Here is a 12,254-nt window from a genome sequence, read left to right on the forward strand (position 1 = left end):
GGCACAGTCTCCTGACCTGGAGGAGAGTGGTCCTCCATCCGTCCCCTCCCCAGGGAGCTGGGCTCCTGGGAAAGTGCCTGATGGAAGATTCCATGCCCAGACTGAGCCTCAGGCTTCTTCTGCAGCCACTTTTCCATGGCTCTCTTCCTCCTCTCCCTCCTCCTCCTCCTTTCTCCTCCTCCACCAGCTGTGGTTCTTCCCCCCGATCTTGGCTAGTGTCTCCATTTCTGTGTTTGTTCATTTTCCTAAAGTGCCCTCCAAAGTCCACTGCCTTTCTTCTCTGGGGATGCACAGAGTTCCCTTTTCTCCCATGAGCAGCCATGCTTGGGTCCCAGGCTTCCTGAGCTGGAGGACTAGAGTCACACCAGAGCCAAATGAGAATGGCTTCCAGCAGACCTCCGACACCCTGGACTCTCTCTCAGGGACTCAGTGGCTGCACTTTGCACAGCTGCCGTGGGATCCCATTGCCAGCTCATCCGTGGCCAAGGTATCCTCCACCATCCAGGAGCCGTCCTCTTTGAGGTAAAGGGAAGATGGAATCCATCTCTCCAGGGCCATGTGACCTCCTGGAGCCGTCCCCATGGCATCACTGAGACCCTTCCTAATTATCTCTGGCAACCCCAGGGGGTTCTTGGGAACAGGCTGGGCTATGGCCTCCATGAGCAACAGTGATTGATGTAGGACACATCAATGGAAGCATATGGAAATCTGGTGGAGCTGTCATCTGTCATGGTGCTGGCCACAGAGCAAGGTAGCCATATGACACAATGGAATGTGTCCTTTCCAGGATGGGGGATTAGGCCTGAGTTATGTTTTATTTACAGCAGGCAGGGCTGGCCACACTGACCTGTGTGTAGATTCTGGCCCACCTGGGGTAGCCTTCAAAAAGCTGAGCCTTTGGAATCAGGGACCACAGAAGCTGACAGGGTGACTCAGTGGCCCAGGATGCTTCCTTCCACCCACTCTTCAGAATTGTTCTGGACAGACAAGCAGAAAAGCCCATTTGTCCTACTATAGCCAATGGTCACATTGAAAAAACAAACAAACAAATAAACAATAAGCATACAAATTGCAAAGCAAAGCACGTGCCCAGGAAGGCGTAATGGGTGTTATCGTCCCATTCTGGCAGCTTCTCCTGGTGGAGAGCTCGCCACAAGCAGATATAAAATGCATCTGGGTTAGGTCACTTGAGTCAGCAGTGTTGGAGCAAAACGACAGTAGGAGGAAGATGTGGGCTGGCTAAGGCAGTCTGGGAACGTGGACAACGTCTTCTAGGAGCAGACAGTACACCATTGGCAGTACACCATTGAGCGACACCGTGGAGAAAAGGAACTGTGTCTGCATTTCCCCAGCACCAAAAACATGATGGGCACTGTGTGCATGTGGGCAGGGGGACAAAAACGAGTTTGAACAAAATCTGTGTCTAGTTGCTCCCACCCGGGTGAGAAGACAGGTCAGGAGCCACGGGGTTGTTTCATGATGGGTGAGCACGGAGCCACAGTGACACCTGTAAAGCAGGGAGAAGGGAGGGCAAGTGCCAGGATGGCTTCATGGAGGAGGTGATGTTTGGGTTCAGTATCAGGGGACAAGGGGTCTTTGAGGGAGAGAAGGGCATTCCAGGCAAAGGCACAGAGGACAAGCCAACATTTCATTTGACAGCCAGGGTTGAGAAGATTCTGTCATCCCCAAGTCAGTCCTCGGTGAACATGGCACGTCTACAGGGCAAGCTTGGGAGGTATGGAGACCCACCTCTTCTTGTCTCCACCCCACACTTACACACCCTGAGTATGAGGTGTGTGGGGATGCAGGGGTTGGAGTGGAAGAAGGCGGAGGTCTCCCATGGGGGCTGTAGCACCACACCATCTGATACAATGTGGTATTGACCTTGATGGCAGGAAAGACAGGAGTAAACAGCCTGTCCCGGTGGTGCGGATCGAACAGAGGCAGGGTGGCTGCATTTGAGCACCAGCATCTGCTGATGGCCAGGCTCAGAGGCAGGAGGGCAATGTCTGTAACCGGAGAGCTTTGTTTGGATTCAGCATTGTTGAAGTGCTCCCAGCAGCATATGCAGCTGGACTCGGGGAGACGGGGTAGACATAGGAAATGAGCTAATAAATAAGAGGCCGGGTGCAGGGTCCAGGTGGCTGCCACGCAGAGATGCTGAAGAGGGCAGGATGTGTCACTGGGGAGCCATTCCCTAACACAAACTCGGCGGGACAGAGCAATGGCTCACCCGGGTGCGATGCCGGTCAGGGTCAGGCCCTCTTATGGGATGAATTATGTCCCTCAAATTCATATGCTGAAGGTCTAACCCGCAGCTCCTCAAAATTCAAATGTATTTGGAGAGAGGGTCTTTAGAGAGGTGATTAAGTTAAATGACGTCATTAGGATGAGCCTTAATCCAATATGAGTGGACATGAGGACATAGACATGCACAGAGAGGGGACCGTGTGAAAATACAGAGATAAGATGGCCGTCTGCAAGCCTGCAGATGTCCAGCTTCCAGATCTATGAGGAAATATTCAACAGATGTCTGTTGTTTAAGCCTCCCAGTCTGTGGTACTTGGTTATGGCAGCCCCAGCTGACTGACACAGGCCCTGTCAGCTCAGTACTGCTCTGGGAGCACCAAGAATCCAGTAGAGATGGGGAATCAGAAAGAAAAATGGGGACTTCCCTGGTGGTCCAGTGGTTAAGACTCAGCGCTTCCACGGCAGGGGGTGCGGATTCAATCCCTGGTCGGGGAACTAAGATCCCCGCATGCTGTGTGGCGTGGCAAAAAAAAGAAAAAAGAAAAATGGGTGACATCACTCTAAAATGGGAGCTAGGATCCTGCTAAATTGCAGCTCTGAGTTCCAACAAAAATATCTTTTGTTTCTTAATAAAAGTGAAATTAATTACATTTATACTTTGGGCGAAAATTCTGGGGGAGGTGAGAATCCACCTGTAGGTAAAATGAGGCTAAAACATAGGTACAGAAAAATCTACCGAACAGAGTCATTTATGGATGAGAAGACCAGGACGGTGGGAGCCCTGCCTGGACCGGTGGAGAAAGCACTTCAGATAAAGCGTGTATTGTTAGCGTGGTTGTGTAATTATTATTCTTTTGCGCGGTGATTAACCTCTCAAGGTGTCTTAGTCTCCAAACCAGCGTTTTTAGGCACTGGGGGAAATACCAGGAACCCCCTTTGACTCAAAGCCAGAGACCCTGGTGATTTAAGGGGGAAGTGACATTGTTTTTTTTTATTTCCAGAAAAGATAAATAGGCCTCAGGAGAGAACGAACTGACATTTCAGAAGTTTCCAACTTACGTGGCTACATTTATAGACAAAATCCCAAACAGAAGACTCACGCATGTTGGGGTGAAACATGGCCCCTATTTCCTGCAGTTACATTTGGGGAACAAGTGTTTTCTTCCTCACCATCCGCTCCCGAAATCCTGTGCCCACCAGACCACACCTTCCCGGCCCCTGCCCATAGGTAGTTTGAACACATGCCCCAACCAGTGAGTTCTGGCTGGAAGACACTCTCTCTCCAGGGTGGACCTGGGAGAGCCCTGAGGGAGCACTCTGGGTCCCAGCCCCAAGATCCAGTTCGCATTATGTCAGGACCCATGGATGTACTCTAAGCCTTTCAATCACTCTGGCCCTTCTGGTTCCCCAACTCATCTGTCTGGGCTGTACCTGGACTTGGAATCTATCTGAGCGAGCAGTTAATAGAAGACAATGTCCCAGGGTGACATGGCCACATAAGTCTCGTGCAAAGTGGGGGCAGGGGAGACTGCCTCCATTGGGTACATTTTTTCAAGACCTAGAGACTCAAAAACGCTCCCCAAACAGACGGGTGAAGACGGTCTCCCCCACAAGGCTTCAGCCCGCCATCTAAAGGCCTTTCTTCTGCAGATTGATTTCATAGGCCTGTGTTTGTGTGTGTGTGTGTGTGTATGTGTGTGTGTGTCTGTCCTTACGTGTAGGAAGGGAGGTAGAGGAGAACCTCACTGGAAAGTGTTTCCAAGTCAATTTAGTTCCCATCTCGCCAAGACAGATGAACAGAAACGCACACCAGCACAGGGCAGCGGGACTCACAACGGCCACGCGGTGGGAACAACCCCAGTGTCCATCGATGGATGAACGGATAAACATAATGTGGATAAACACAATGGAATCTTACTCAGCCTTAAAAAGGAAGGAAATTCTGACACCTGCTACAACATGGGTGAACCTTGAGGACATTATGCTCAGTGAAAGAAGTCAGACACAAAAGGTCAAATACGGTATGATTCCACGTGTATGAGGTCCCTAGAAGAGTCATATTCATAGAGACTGAAGGTAGGATGGTGGGTGCCAGGGGCTGGGGTCAGGGGAATGGGAGCCAGTGTTTAATGGGAATAGAGTTTCAGTTGCGCAAGATGCAAAAGTTCTGGAGATGGATGGTGGGGATGGCTGCACAACAACGTGAATGTACTTAATGTCACTGAACTGTTCACATAAAAATGGTTAAAATGGTAAATTTTGTTCTGTGTATTTTACAACAATTAAAAATAAATTTTAAAAAGATCTGTACGTACACTGAGCTCTCACCGTGCGCCAGGCACTGTTCTCGTTCCTTCATATACAATAAGTACCTCTTTTAGCCTGTCAACAGTTCTTCAAGAAAGATGGTATTATCCCATTTTATAGACAAGAAACTGAGGTATAGAGATTAAATAAATTGCCCAAGGTCACTGGCTAATAAGAGACAGAGCCAGGGTTCAAACAGGGTGTTCCTAGTACCCGGCAGGCACCCCATAAACAGGCGCTGAAAGAATGAGTGAGTGAATGAATTATGTCAAACCCCAGACTGTTACACTGTTGAACTTGCCCTGGTTTCTCAAGTTTTTGTTTTTAGGGGAGAGGGAGGGAGAGAGTTGTTGGTAGTTGGGGCACCTTTAAAATAAAGTAACTCTAAATATATATATATTTTAACAATAAGAGAGATCATTCAGTTTACTACATGCCAAGTATTGTGCTATAGAGCTAAGCTACTCTTGCATATGGTCTAATTTCATCATCAGATTAAACCTATGAAGTTTTTTTAAAAGTTTCCTTCATTTAATATATGTGAAAATTAAGACTATAGGAGAATGGTAACCAACCCATAGTCATGTAAGCAGTGACTGGCAAAACCTTAATTTTGGTTTAATTTTGTATAACTACAGCTAAATTATGCTGATCTTTTCTTATAAGTTTTCATATGTTCATACCTAAAACTATAAATATTAATCAAAAATATATCTGAGTGAGGGGTTTTACTTTGGGACTATGGAAATGTTTTAGAACTAAATAGAGGTGATGGTTGCACTACATTGTGAGTGTCCTACATGCAGCTAAATTGTTCATTTTAAGATGGTTAATTTTATGTTATGTGAATTTCAACCCAATATATTATTTAAAAATACATATATGATATATAGCCATAAATATAAATAAATAAATAAATAAATAAATATATATATATATCCTGAAATTGAATACAAATATACCAGAAGTATGTTTACTGGTGGTTCATTTGGTATATGGCTGAATAAACACACAACTGCTCCCTGTGGGCACCACTCTCCCATGGCTAGGCCTTGCTCTCTTCTGAAGGGTCTAGAGGAAGTGGCGAGCCTGGGGGCGTGGCCTGCAGCTGGACTTGTCAGGGCAAAGATGCTCTTAGGGGAGCTTACAACATCACTTCATGGATGGTGACACCACCATGGACGCCCCCCTCCCCATGCTAAGCCTGTGGACACTAGCCTCGCAGGCTGGGGATTTGGGGCTTTCAAACCTGGTTTTATTAACAGTCCCTACGCATTTTCTCTTCAGAGGCTTGTCTGTCTCATTAAATAATAAGTCACGTGGGCTGGGAGCACTGACCTGCCTCACCTCATCAACATCCATTTCCCTTTATCTTTTAGAGAGAAATGATAATTTATTCCTCAGTAATGGTTGCTGGGAGCAGACCACCTGATAAACAGATGTGATTAATAATGAATTAAATTAACATCACCTTTCAGCCGACAGTGGGGAAAAGCTTCCAGAATCTGTGTGTAGGTGCACATATGCATGTGCATGAGTGTAAATATGTGTGAGCGTGCACACATATGTGTACGTGCATACGCACGTGTTGTGTGCACGTGTGTGAGCACGTGTGCATGTACATGAGTGGGTGCACATGTACACGTGTACGTGTGTATGCATGTGCACTGCTAGTGTGTGTTCACACCCACACACACATTCTGTGGATCTGAGAAGGACATCCATGAATGAAGGGACATGGACGGGAGCCAGATGTGGCACCCTCTGTGCAGTCCAGTGTGAATTGGGATTTGATACGTTGTAGCTGCAATAATACCCTGGAGGAGCCCATTTCTCAAAGACGCTCTTTGGAGGGTATGTTTGCAGACACCTTTATAATGTGAATAATCATCTCCTAATTCCTGTTTGGAAAATTAATCTTCTGCTTTCTTAAAGTGTGGTGCAGGGTTTTAGAAATAGGGTCAGTGGCTAAAGCCTGTTTTAGTCTTTGTAAACCCACCTGAGGGGATTGGTTAAGGAAATTAGGGTACTTCTATACAGTGAAATAATATTCAATCATTAAAAATGAGGTGAATATCAGCCTAGAAAGAAGTTCCTGAAAATACTGTTAAGCAACAACAACAATGACAACAAAACCTAGGTTACAAAACAATGACTACAGGGTGAAATAAATTTGCAAGCTCTATGTTTGCAAACTATCTGGAAGATAACAAAACACTGAGGTGTAAACAGTGGTTGTTTCTGACAGTTGGATTGTGGGTGTATGTTCTTCCTTCATTTTTCTTGTCTGTATTTTCTACAACAAACATCTATTGCTTATGTAATAATGAAAAGGTACTAAGAGATTGTTTTAATTTGAAAAGAAAAGAAACGATCCCACTGAAGGTCTTTAGACCCTGCCAGCCCCAGGGGAGGAAGGTGAAAGTGTTTCTGGAAGCAAAGACGTGGGAGACAACCAGAGAGCCAGCACTCTTGGCTCCCACTCTTCAAGCCTTCGAAGGTGCTGGTGGCTCTCGCAACGAGGTCACCCTGAAAGCGGAATCGTGTTCTCAGAGTGGGATGTGCTCACACCCACTCGTGTCTGTGGGAGAACCAAATCCCTCACCCTTTCATTTGGCTCCTGCCTCACACCGTTTCTCTTGATAGGTCACATACTCATTCCTCGGACACTGAGAGAGTCCCCTGAATTGGGGACCAGGCACTGGCCCAAGGTGGCCCCCACTGTCAGCCGGTGCCTACTCAGCAGGGCCGCCCTCCGCCCACCCAGGGGCCTGAGGCACAGTCAGGGCAGGAGGCGTTGCTCTGGTGGTTTCTGACCAGTCATCAACTCCCCCCCCGCCCCACTGCCCAATGGCTGGGGGCTCAGCTCCTGGAAACAAGGCAGACAAAGCACTCAGCCTCTGACCTCACCCACTCATCTTCAGGGGCACATGGACCCCTGTGAAATTAATTCACACCTCCACCTGTCCGGTCCCAACAGGCAGACCAGGTCGACAGGAGTGCTAGTCACTGAAAGGACCACTTTTACTCTGATGGTAAGTGAAAGCGACGCCATCCCTCAGAGGTCCTGAGTGGGATTCAGGAGAGCTACCTCCACACTTGGTCTTGGGGCAAGTCATGGGTCTTTCAGACCCCAATCTCCTTCTTGGTCATAAAAGGAGGGAGTTGGGCAAGAAGATCCCCGGCGCTCTCCCCACTCGGACATTCTATGATGGTCTATGGGTGTCAAGATATGACGTAGCATGACCTTCTACTTTGACAGCAACTGGACCACAGCAATACCCTCTTCCTACTTCCTTCATATTTCAGGATTAGGAATAGATTTCTGAGAAAGAACCTCCTTGCCAGCTTGGAGCGTGTCTCTCTCCCTTGCACACACACACACACACCACAGTGCCACAGCTCAACCCCATGAAAGGCCTCCAGTGTTGACTCCAAACCAAGGACACAGCAAACTCCAGTGACAATGCCCTCACTCAGCTCCCCAAACCCTGGGGCTCCTACCCCGGGGACCCCACTCTGTCCTGCACAAACCGCTGCCCGAGGAGGCCAGTCTGGGGCCAACATGCCCACGGTCAGACAGACGTGTTCCTCCCAAGGCAGTTCATGGTCAAACCACTTCCGCATGGCACACAATGAGCGAGGGATCAGAAGACCCCGAAAATGTGAGTCCCAGCCCCAGCCCCTCACTTACTAGCCCGCAGGGTCCTCATCTGCAGTGGGGGGGGGCGACGGTTCTGATGGGGCTGGGTGAGGCTCAACCACGGCAGCAGATGTAACCAGGCAGAGTCACAAGACTTGTCAGCACGATGTTCTGAACTGGCCTCTCAGGAGAGGTGGAGTGTCCGCCTCCCCACCAGGCCCCTTCCCATGGGTGGACCAGCCCCCTCTGTCCCTTGACCAGGTGCTGCGGGTCCCAGAGCAGGGGGTGGCGGCAGGGAGGCCTGGCCCAGCCCTGCTGTGATGCCTGTTGCAGGGGGAAGGGACCGTGGACCAGCAGTTTGCTCCTGCCTCTGATTTATTCTTTTTTTTCCTTTCCACCCACCCCCAAACAGAAACAGATGAGAAACCCTAAAAAATGCCACAAAAACGATCAGAAAGGCCAAGGAGATGCAGAGCTGCTCCGGCAGGGATGCTCTTTGGTTACAGAAAGACTTTCTGCTTTCCCGGCACCTCTCTCTCCTAACGAAAGGCCTGTGCCCTTGTCTGCCTGTTCTGGACAGAACATAATTGCAACAGGCTGGGTGGCCACCCCTCCAGCAGGCCTCTGAATTGCCAGAGGGAGGAAGCGTTTGGAAAAGACGCCCGTCAGCGCTTTCTGCCTCCCGGCCCGTCTTCCTCCCACTCAGCCTGTGTGGGCCAGGCAGGCAGCAGGGAAAGCGGCACAGCTCTGAGCTAGACAGACTCCTGAAAGGGCAGGGAGCCTCTGCTGGGCCATTTTTCAGACTTTAATTCCACTGAGTGGAGCTTCAAAAGGCTTTCCACTCAGTCCAAATTCCCTCACTGCCTTGGGCGAACACTGCCCTCCGAGGAGACGGGCCAGCTGACTGTCTGGAGGCCTGCAGCAGACGCCAACATTAGGCTGGGTAGTCCCGTGGTACAGAAGCAGCAACACCACGGGTCAGCTTTATTACCAACTGATAAAACCGACAGACTCAAACAGCAAGGCGCAAAGCTTTCTGACGCAGCAGGCTGCTGCGGCCATACACGTAGGAGCTGGTGGCAGTGACCTCCCTGCGCCCTGCTCCACACCCGAAGGAGGACAGATTCTAGGAGTGTCCCCTACAGCACCATGTTGAGCATAAACAAGGCCGGGACTGAACTGTTCCCAGTCCCAGGCCCTCAGCAGTGTTAGCTGATAACCCCCAGCCCAGGACGCCAGCAGCCAGCACGCACTTGATACTCTTGAATTTCAGCTGTGGGCAGACCTTGGGTACACCCGTCCTTGGACAGCTTCCCTGTGTCCTCCCTGCTCTGTTTCCTGGGCGTCCATTCTCTCCATACAAATGTTTCTAACTCAGGCTGAACTGTTCTTGCCTCAGACCCCAGGAGTGGGGGACAAGATCGGGAGGGAGGGATCTGGCTCAGTGACCATCCTGAGGGCCTCTTCCCCTTTCTCTTCCACGTATAGATGAGTGGGCATAGAAGGCCAGGAGCAAAGTGATGGGGAAGGGGTGCAGGCAGGAGGGGAGGCAGGAAAGCCAAGGATGCCCTCCCTCTCGGTCTCCTCCTAGATGCACAGAGGCCACACCTAAGCCCCCTCCTCTGCCCCATGCGGATGGTGGCCTTTCCCACCAGGGTCTCCTCCATCCCAGCTCCATGGAAACCTGGGAGCACTTCTCCACGTTGGTCCTCAGACCCGCCAGCTGTGCACTGGGCCTCTGCAGGGGAGCAGGAGACTGGGGTGAAGGGAACCCCATGCCCTGTCCGGGCTCAGCAGCCACGGCTCTCGGAGAGTCTGGGAGAGAGTTTGGCCCCAGGCCCTCATGAGAGTTTTCTTTTATATTTATTAACCCACTTTCTCTCTTGGCCTTCGGAGCAATGAGGAAACCTCAGCCAAGGCTATTAATAGGCCGAAGCCGTCCCAGGGGAGAACAATGAGCTCAGACCTACAGAACAGGTGCCAAGCATAATAAAGTTCCCCAAGTTGCCTAAATATAGGCTGTAGCCGCGTTGGGGCCCTGAGCGTGGTCTGCCCATTGCCACCCAGCCCTGCTCCCCGGGCAGAGCTTTCCGCCACCTGTGCCAGACCAGGCCCTGCCTGGAAAGGACCTGCTGTCACCCACGTGTCCACCCCAGGTCAGACCTGGTGGGTGCCGCTAAGGAAGTGGGGGAGGGGTCCACAAAATGACATGCAGTATAAATGATGCCTGTAAACAGAGCGTTTAATAAAAAGGCGGTGAGGGAATTTATGGGCAACCCAAGGATCGTTAAAATTATTTATCTACTTACCTCCCTTGCTGGCTGATCAGTCTATTAATTATCTATCATATACTCGCTGATTTGCATTTCAGTGAAAGGACAGGATGAGGGCAGGTGAAAAACACAGAGGGGTCCGGGAACCAAGTGATGGGGACAGGTGTGGACCCTCCTCTCTACTGACCACAGCTCCCCAGCTGACACCCCTCCAGGCCACATTGCCGCCCATGGCTGTGCCCCCCACCCCTAGCCCCCCAGGCCTCCGAGATGCTCTGGTTTGAGAACCAGGTCGGGTGGAGCAGCATGTATGCTGGAAGGCGGCACTACAGGAAGGGGGCACGCACCTGTTTGCAGATGGGCAGCTCCTGGGAGAGGGTCCCAGCCGAAGGGGCCTGCAGACTAGCTCGAGGGAAATGTGGGCAGAATCTTCCTCGGGCGGATCTGACTTAACCCTGTGTTGAAAAGAGAATACATGAGAACAAAACCATTTCAATCTCTGAATATCTGGAGTGCATCAGACACACGCTCTCCCGTGCTCTTGATTAAAAATATCACAGGACAGAGTGTCATGGGAACCGCATCCTTTGAACACTGTGAGGAGAAAACATTAGGCTGGGGGGAGTTATAACAGGGAGTTATAATGAGGCGTCCCCGCTTACCACCTCAAGGCAGCAGATGCTCCCAGCTCTGCCGCGCCCCTGCAGTGAGACTCACCATACTGGACCGGTCCCTGGAATGCGAGGAGATGGGGGCAATAGGCCATGGGGTCTGGCTGGCAAGGGGCAGACTGATGGTAGCATGGCCCATGTCACCCATTCCCAACTCAGGCCCCAACTCTTTGCTCAGGTCAACAGAGCTGGGTTGGGGATAAATCATCAGCATCACCCCATTACCAGTTGGGGTTCCCCAGCACCAGGCTAGATTCCAGGTGTGTGGGGCTGACCAGGGGCTGCAGCTGGTGCTGACCTTGCAGTTTATCTAGACATTTAACCTCTCTCATCAAAACCTATAGGGCTCACCACAACCAGCTTTGGGAACCAATTCCTTGAAACAAATATCTTTTCTCCCTTCCTTCCTTTCCTCCTCCCTCCCTCCTTTCCTTCCTTCCTATCTATCTCTACATGATATCTACCATCTATCTATAGCTACAAGATATATCTTCACATAGCTGTAGATAGCTACATACATGCATATGTAGGTAGATAGATACATAGATCATATTGATTCCATTTTTCTGGAGAACCCTGTCTGATTCAGGTCCTTTACCTTGCACTGCAAGAGATTGACCCTGCCCCCTCACAGAACCAGAAATGTCACTGCCCCCCGCCCCCATGCTCCACCCAGCAAGCAGTTCCCACTCTCAGGGAAGGAGCTGTGCCCCTGCAGTGACATCGAAGCAGGAGGGAGAAGGAGGCAGCGAGGGTCTAGCCGTCTGCTTGGGAACGAGCCAGGAATGACCTGGCCCTCAAGTCTCTGAAGTGATGCCCCAGCCCCAGCCCCTGCTTCTGCCGGGGCCTCAAAATCCATCCCTGCCGTCAGAGCCAGGCTCCCCGCATTTGCAGGACAGTCGTCTCCACGTCCCCCTCCTCTGTGCATCCACCCAGCGGCCCCCTCTTCCCCTGCCTGACGATGGCTTCTCAATTCTGATGATGTATCAATAACTGCAAAGCAAAATGCCACAGTTAGCAGCGCTACTGTACTGTAACTAATCGTTTTTGGAATCGATTCGCAGGGTTGAGTGTGCGCGCAGCGAGGTGAGCCCACGTCCCCAAGGCTGC

General features: G+C 50.6%; 1 protein-coding gene across 19 annotated transcripts in view; it reads right to left on the bottom strand.

Annotated features, from left to right (window-relative positions):
- Positions 1-12,254, bottom strand: part of RBFOX3 (RNA binding fox-1 homolog 3) — a 454,119-nt gene that overhangs the window by 190,321 nt on the left and 251,544 nt on the right. For 17 of the 19 annotated variants that reach the window (XR_014257851.1, XR_014257852.1, XM_082443027.1 and 14 more), the window contains one exon: positions 10,821-10,928. The gene's annotated coding sequence lies outside the window, so the exon portion shown is untranslated. Of the gene's footprint in view, positions 1-10,820; positions 10,929-12,254 lie in introns of those variants that run through there. The other 2 variants (XM_082443022.1, XM_082443023.1) reach the window with 1 other exon arrangement.

This window comes from Balaenoptera physalus (genome assembly GCF_965194825.1).
Source record: "Balaenoptera physalus genome assembly, chromosome: 20".
Lineage (NCBI taxonomy): Eukaryota > Metazoa > Chordata > Mammalia > Artiodactyla > Balaenopteridae > Balaenoptera > Balaenoptera physalus.